We start from the raw sequence: 8,239 nt of genomic DNA on the forward strand, positions 1-8,239 counted from the left end.
TATATATATAAGTGTACGAGTTCAATTTCTGCACACACTCGATACACAAGAGAAATAATATTATATATACAGAGGAGGAAGGAGCGATAAACGTGCAACAACGCTTCCTCGTGAAAAATACTTGAACGATCATGCACAGAGAGGTATCTCGATACCTGCTCTGCTGTATGACTAGACGGCTTACGCGCGGAGAGTTCATCTCCCGTCCGTCGGAAATTTCGAACGGCTTACGCGCGGAGAAATACACTTCTCCCGTCCGTCGAAATTTTTTTTTTTTACTTTGAACAAGGCGCATAGAGCCCGCCGAACCACGATTTCCGTGCGTCTTACATCTTTCGACGATGGGACGATCCACGCGAAGAGTTGTTTCGTGCTCGCGCGAGGTGCGATAGCGTCGATTCGCTTTTCTGTACGGGGAGAAATAGAACGATGAGTTGACTTATCGGGTCTTCGTTGGAATTACCGTCGCTGGCATTGTAAACTCCAGATGACCTTGTGATTCCTTCGTCGGGCACTGGTAAAGGGTGGCGATGATTCGTTCTATAATAGAAATACCCGTCGTAGCGATTCGGCCGAGACACCCGCCACGAAACACTCTCTCGTCGTGGAATCCCCGCGTCGGAGAGTAAAACGCGCGAAGGCTTACTATGAGAGAAGAAATAGTATATGCCGGTGGTTCGCGTGTGTAGGCTCTATACGAAATTGCGATTCAAGAGAGTAGGAAAAGACGCGATGAACCACGATTTCCGTGCGTCTTACGTCTCTCGACGATGGGACGATCCACGCGAAGAGTTGTTACGTGCTCGCGCGAGGTGCGATAGCGTCGATTCGCTTTTCTGTACGGGGAGAAATAGAACGATGAGCTGACTTATCGGGTCTTCGTTGGAATTACCGTCGCTGGCATTGTAAACTCCAGATGACCTTGTGATTCCTTCGTCGGGCACTGGTAAAGGGTGGCGATGATTCGTTCTATAATAGAAATACCCGTCGTAGCGTTTCGGCCTAGTCACCCGCCACGAAACACTCTCTCGTCGTGGAATCCCCGCGTCGGAGAGTAAAACGCCGAAGGCTTACTTATGAAACTTACGTCTCTCGACGATGGGACGATCCACGCGAAGAGTTGTTACGTGCACGCGTATGGTGCGATTGCGTCGATTCGCTTTTCTGTACGGGGAGCAATAGAACGTTGAGTTGACTTATCGGGTCTTCGTTGGAATTACCGTCGCTGGCATTGTAAACTCCAGATGACCTTGTGATTCCTTCGTCGGGCACTGGTAAAGGGTGGCGATGATGCGTTCTATAATAGAAATACCCGTCGTAGCGTTTCTTCCGAGTCAACCCGCTCACGAAACACTCTCTCGTCGTGGAATCCCCGCGTCGGAGAGTAAAACGCGAATTCATAGTATGGAAACTTACGTCTCTCGACGATGGGACGATCCACGCGAAGAGTTGTTACGTGCACGCGTATGGTGCGATTGCGTCGATTCGCTTTTCTGTACGGGGAGTAATAGAACGTTGAGTTGACTTATCGGGTCTTCGTTGGAATTACCGTCGCTGGCATTGTAAACTCCAGATGACCTTGTGATTCCTTCGTCGGGCACTGGTAAAGGGTGGCGATGATGCGTTCTATAATAGAAATACCCGTCGTAGCGTTTCTTCCGAGTCAACCCGCTCACGAAACTCTCTCTCGTCGTGGAATCCCCGCGTCGGAGAGTAAAACGCGAATTCATACTATGAAAACTTACGTCTCTCGACGATGGGACGATCCACGCGAAGAGTTGTTTACGTGCACGCGTATGGTGCGATTGCGTCGATTCGCTTTTCTGTACGGGGAGAAATAGAACGTTGAGTTGACTTATCGGGTCTTCGTTGGAATTACCGTCGCTGGCATTGTAAACTCCAGATGACCTTGTGATTCCTTCGTCGGGCACTGGTAAAGGGTGGCGATGATGCGTTCTATAATAGAAATACCCGTCGTAGCGTTTCTTCCGAGTCAACCCGCTCACGAAACTCTCTCTCTCGTCGTGGAATCCCCGCGTCGGAGAGTAAAACGCCGAAGGCTTACTATGAAACTTACGTCTCTCGACGATGGGACGATCCACGCGAAGAGTTGTTACGTGCACGCGTATGGTGCGATTGCGTCGATTCGCTTTTCTGTACGGGGAGTAATAGAACGTTGAGTTGACTTATCGGGTCTTCGTTGGAATTACCGTCGCTGGCATTGTAAACTCCAGATGACCTTGTGATTCCTTCGTCGGGCACTGGTAAAGGGTGGCGATGATTCGTTCTATAATAGAAATACCCGTCGTAGCGTTTCTTCCGAGTCAACCCGCTCACGAAACTCTCTCTCGTCGTGGAATCCCCGCGTCGGAGAGTAAAACGCGAATTCATAGTATGGAAACTTACGTCTCTCGACGATGGGACGATCCACGCGAAGAGTTGTTACGTGCACGCGTATGGTGCGATTGCGTCGATTCGCTTTTCTGTACGGGGAGCAATAGAACGTTGAGTTGACTTATCGGGTCTTCGTTGGAATTACCGTCGCTGGCATTGTAAACTCCAGATGACCTTGTGATTCCTTCGTAGGGCACTGGTAAAGGGTGGCGATGATTCGTTCTATAATAGAAATACCCGTCGTAGCGTTTCTTCCGAGTCAACCCGCTCACGAAACTCTCTCTCGTCGTGGAATCCCCGCGTCGGAGAGTAAAACGCGAATTCATACTATGAAAACTTACGTCTCTCGACGATGGGACGATCCACGCGAAGAGTTGTTTACGTGCACGCGTATGGTGCGATTGCGTCGATTCGCTTTTCTGTACGGGGAGAAATAGAACGTTGAGTTGACTTATCGGGTCTTCGTTGGAATTACCGTCGCTGGCATTGTAAACTCCAGATGACCTTGTGATTCCTTCGTCGGGCACTGGTAAAGGGTGGCGATGATGCGTTCTACAATAGAAATACCCGTCGTAGCGTTTCTTCCGAGTCAACCCGCTCACGAAACTCTCTCTCGTCGTGGAATCCCCGCGTCGGAGGGTAAAACGCGATATATAATAGTATATGCCAGTGGTTCGCGCGCGTCGTCTCTGAGATACGCGGTCGACAGAGTTCCGAAAACACGTGATGTGCCACGATTTCCGTGCGTCTTACATCTTTCGACGATGGGACGATCCACGCGAAGAGAACGTTCGTGCTTGCGTGAGGTGCAACAGCGTCGATTCGCTTTTCTGTACGGGGAGAAATAGAACGTTGAGTTGACTTATCGGGTCTTCGTTGGAATTACCGTCGCTGGCATTGTAAACTCCAGATGACCTTGTGATTCCTTCGTCGGGCACTGGTAAAGGGTGGCGATGATTCGTTCTATAATAGTAATACCCGTCGTAGCGTTTCGACCGATGTCACCCGCCACGAAAGTCTCTCTCGACGTGGAAACCCCGCGCCGAAGAGTAAACGCGAAGGCTTACCATACGAAAGAAAACGGTATTATACGCCTGTGGTATGTGCGTCTCGGCTCTGTGATACGCGATCGGCAGAGTTACAAAAAAACGTTGATGGGCCACGATTTCCGTGCGTCTTACATCTTTCGACGATGGGACGATCCACGCGAAGAGTAGTTACGTGCTCGCGCGAGGTGCGATAGCGTCGATTCGCTTTTCTGTACGGGGAGAAATAGAACGATGAGTTGACTTATCGGGTCTTCGTTGGAATTACCGTCGCTGGCATTGTAAACTCCAGATGACCTTGTGATTCCTTCGTCGGGCACTGGTAAAGGGTGGCGATGATTCGTTCTATAATAGAAATACCCGTCGTAGCGATTCGGCCGAGTCACCCGCCACGAAACTCTCTCTCGTCGTGGAATCCCCATGTCGGAGAGTAAAACGCGAAGGCTAACTATATAAGAAATATATAGTATTATTTATGCCTGTGGTTCTCCGTTTGCCCTACTCTCAGATACGCGACTCGGAGAGTTACGAATAATCGTGATGGACCACGATTTCTGTACGTCTTACATCTTTCGACGATGGGACGATCCACGCGAAGAGATCATTCCTGCTTGCGTGAGGTGCGATAGCGCCGATTCGCTTTTCTGTACGGGGAGAAATAGAACGATGAGTTGACTTATCGGGTCTTCGTTGGAATTACCGTCGCTGGCATTGTAAACTCCAGATGACCTTGTGATTCCTTCGTCGGGCACTGGTAAAGGGTGGCGATGATTCGTTCTATAATAGAAATACCCGTCGTAGCGATTCGGCCGTGTCACCCGCCACGAAAATCTCTCTCGTCGTGGAATCCCCGCGTCGTAGAGTAAACGCGAAGGCTTGCTATAGAAGACTATAGTTTATACGCCTGTGGTTCACCGGTTGCCTGCTCTCCGGGGTACGCGATCGCGCAGGAGTTACGGAAGAACTTGATGGGCCACGATCTCCAAGCGGCTATATCTTTCGACGATGGGACGATTCACGCGAAGAGAACGTTCGTGCATGCGTGAGGTGCGATAGCGTTGATTCGCTTGTCTGTACGGGGAGAAATAGAACGATGAGTTGACTTATCGGGTCTTCGTTGGAATTACCGTCGCTGGCATTGTAAACTCCAGATGACCTTGTGATTCCTTCGTCGGGCACTGGTAAAGGGTGGCGATGATTCGTTCTATAATAGAAATACCCGTCGTAGCGTTTCGACCGATGTCACCCGCCACGAAATTCTCTCTCGTCGTGGAATCCCCGCGTCGGAGAGTAACCGCCGAAGGCTTGCTATAGAAGACTATAGTTTATACGCCTGTGGTTCACCGGTTGCCGGCTCTCCGGGGCACGCGAAGGTTACGGAGGGACGTGAAGCGCCCGAGCAATGAAACGTCCGCAGGAGGAAACGAGCAACCGCCGAACATTGTTTCGCGACGTTTCCATAATGTATTGTCGTTTCGCTCGCATCCCGCTTCTTTCCCCTAGTTTCCTCGACGCGTAGTTTCGCAGCCTTAGTGGACGAATCATTCTCGATTCGAGGAAAGATATGCAGTGGGGCGTGCAATGAGCCCGCCAGAGACCACGATCTCCAATGCGTCTTTACATCTTTGGACGATGGGACGATCCACGCGAAGAGAACGTTCGTGCTTGCGCGAGGTGCATTAGCGTCGATTCGCTTTTCTGTACGGGGAGAAATAGAACGATGAGTTGACTTATCGGGTCTTCGTTGGAATTACCGTCGCTGGCATTGTAAACTCCAGATGACCTTGTGATTCCTTCGTCGGGCACTGGTAAAGGGTGGCGATGATTCGTTCTATAATAGAAATACCCGTCGTAGCGATTCGGCCGAGTCACCCGCCACGAAACTGTCTCTCTTTCGTCGTGGAAACCCCGCGTCGGAGAGTAAAACGCGCGAAGGCTGTGACTGTAACATATATATATATATATACACAGTATACAATGCCTGTGGTTTTTGCGCGTGTCGGCTCTTCGGTATACGCGATCGGCCAGAGTTACGGAGGGACGGTGAAGCGCACGAGAAATTGAAACGGCCGCACGATTGGAACCGAGCAACCGTCGAACATTGTTTCGCGACGTTTCCATAATGCGTTTTCGTTTCGCTCGCATACCGCTTCTTTTCCCCTAGTCTCTGAGACGCGTTTTCGAGCCGTTCTTCTACTATCGATTCTCGTAGAGAGAAGGGACCGGGTAGTCTGGAAGTGGAACCCGCATCTTGCGTGTACCGTACACGGAATTGAGAGGACCGGCCGTGAAGCTCGTTTTAAAGCCGTGCGTCTGACACCCAACTCTTGCGCGCCAATTTCGCGGCAAGAGATAATATGGGACGAATGACCGGCAAAGAGCCAGCTGTGAAGTCTGTTTTTTTAATCGAATCCGTGGACGTGTGTATGCCGTAGCGTCGCTCGTCGTGTTCGTTCATGGTCGTTCCGAGAGAAAGAACGAAAGCGGTAACGAAGGGACCGGCCGTGAAGCTCGTTTTAAAGCCGCGCGTCTGACACCCAACTCTTGCGCGCCAATTTCGCGGCAAGAGATAACATGGGACGAATGACCGGCAAAGAGCCAGCTGTGAAGTCTTTTTTCATTATTTGCTTTCAATCGATCGATCGGTACGATTCGTGCAACGTTTCGCGCGATGCGACGCGAAAACATGCGCGCAACAATAGATGCGTCTGATCGGAAGAACGCGAGGGTCGACTGCACGCGATGGATTCAGTATCGGGTAGGATACAAAATATATCCCCGTCGTTTCCACGCGTGCGAGTCTTCTGCGTCTTTCGCGGGTTTTTGAATGCACTATACGCCCGGAACGTCGAGAAATATATACATATTACTTGAACGTTTTTCGTCTCGAAAGGCTTCGGTGTCGTCTCCAAGGCGACGCCTGAATCTCCTTCGCGCGCTGGTCGGAGATTCAGGTATCAACTTTTATCTTCTCTTTGAAAGAAGAGAGATATTAGGTCGAACAAGTGAGAATAAAATTATATATGTGAAATATAAAATTTATACGATTACCCTGAACGGTGGATCACTTGGCTCGTGGGTCGATGAAGAACGCAGCTAATTGCGCGTCAACGTGTGAACTGCAGGACACATGAACATCGACATTTCGAACGCACATTGCGGTCCACGGATACAATTCCTGGACCACGCCTGGCTGAGGGTCGTTTACGTACCATACACTGCTTGCGTAGCTCTGTCAAATCCCCGCCGTCGTTCACCTCTTCGGATCGAACGTTTTTTTACCGAAGGGCGCAAAGAACGTCTCTGAGTCGGGTTAAGAGAAGGATGCTACGTACGAGCGAACGATGGGTGTCTCGTCGGCGTTTGTCGCGGACACGCGAAAATTCTGTGAATTTCACGGACAGTGTACGTTCTAGTTGTTGCAAAACGATCGGAATCGTTTGTATGGACTCGCGTGAGTGTTCGCGGCGTCGTGCGTCGTTCAATTACGACCGCCCGCGGATACCGCTCCACTGCGATATGGATCTGAGCGACAACTTTTTCGGCTGTTCGTGAGATGAACGGTTTCGTGTGTTTAGAAAAATTTTTTTTCCCGCGCTCCCGACGTCACCTGAAATGATGCGTCAGAGGTGAAAGAAAATATTAAGAAGTCGAGAGAGAGAGACTACACACGTTTTATTCATATTTTGTATACCGTGCGTGAGACGGATGTGCACGACACGTCGTATGTCGGTATATTACCGACTGGCCCCAGGGAGATTGTTTTCTTCCTCTCTTACGAATGAGATGTACGTTTCGGAGGATCGTCGTTACCGAAACACACGGCAAAACGAGACTTCTCGCAGCAGAACCTTTATACACAATACACATCGACTCTTTTTACCCCGAGAGAGAGAGAAAAGGTGTATTTCTTTTTTTTATTTTTCGAATTCGACGCACGAACGCTTTGACGACTGGAGAAAAACACGGTGTGTGTTAAAATCGTGCGGGACGAGCATGCGTATTCGTAACGGGTCGAATAGTTCTTATTCCCCGTCGTCGCGTGTCCTCGCTGGACCACCACCGTGCGCTTCCGCCACGTTCAGTTGAATTTCGAAATATATATATATAAAAAGAATCACCATATACTCTCTTTCGGGAGGTGTATTTTTATCGGTTTCTGCTATAGAGAAGAGACGGAGATCGTGTTGTGAGGTGTAACGTTTCTGTATCCCCGTTTCGGAGGATCGTCGTTATCGGCGGAACACACGTCAAAACGAGACTTCTCGCAGAACCTTTATACACAATACACATCGACTCTTTTACCCCGAGAGAGAGAAAAGGTGTTTTTCTTTTTTTTTTATTTTTCGAATTCGACGCACGAACGCTTTGACGACTGGAGAAAAACACGGTGTGTGTTAAAATCGTGCGGGACGAGCATGCGTATTCGTAACGGGTCGAATAGTTCTTATTCCCCGTCGTCGCGTGTCCTCGCTGGACCACCACCGTGCGCTTCCGCCACGTTCAGTTGTATTTCGAAATATATATATATATAAAAAGAATCACCATATACTCTCTTTCGGGAGGTGTATTTTTATCGGTTTCTGCTATAGAGAAGAGACGGACGATCGTGTGTGACACCACGTGGTAACGTTTCCGTATCCCCGTAAAATACGTTTATCTTTTCTCGTAGAAAAGAGAGAGGAAGAGGCAGGAGCTCCTCTTTGGCGAGGCTTTCGAACGTCGCGTCCCGTCCGCCGGAATATAATGATATAAATATATAACCGCCGCCGACTTTGTGCGAAAGCGTTGAAACGAAC

The 8,239-nt window shown here is 49.7% G+C and overlaps 1 non-coding gene across 1 annotated transcript; it reads left to right on the forward strand.

The window, feature by feature from the left end:
• Window positions 1-6,488: 6,488 nt before the first annotated feature.
• LOC143176243 (5.8S ribosomal RNA) lies at window positions 6,489-6,643 on the forward strand. The gene has a single exon (XR_013000820.1). It is a non-coding gene; the product is annotated as a 5.8S ribosomal RNA (ribosomal RNA).
• Window positions 6,644-8,239: the final 1,596 nt, after the last annotated feature.

This window comes from Nomia melanderi, unplaced genomic scaffold (genome assembly GCF_051020985.1).
Source record: "Nomia melanderi isolate GNS246 unplaced genomic scaffold, iyNomMela1 scaffold0436, whole genome shotgun sequence".
Lineage (NCBI taxonomy): Eukaryota > Metazoa > Arthropoda > Insecta > Hymenoptera > Halictidae > Nomia > Nomia melanderi.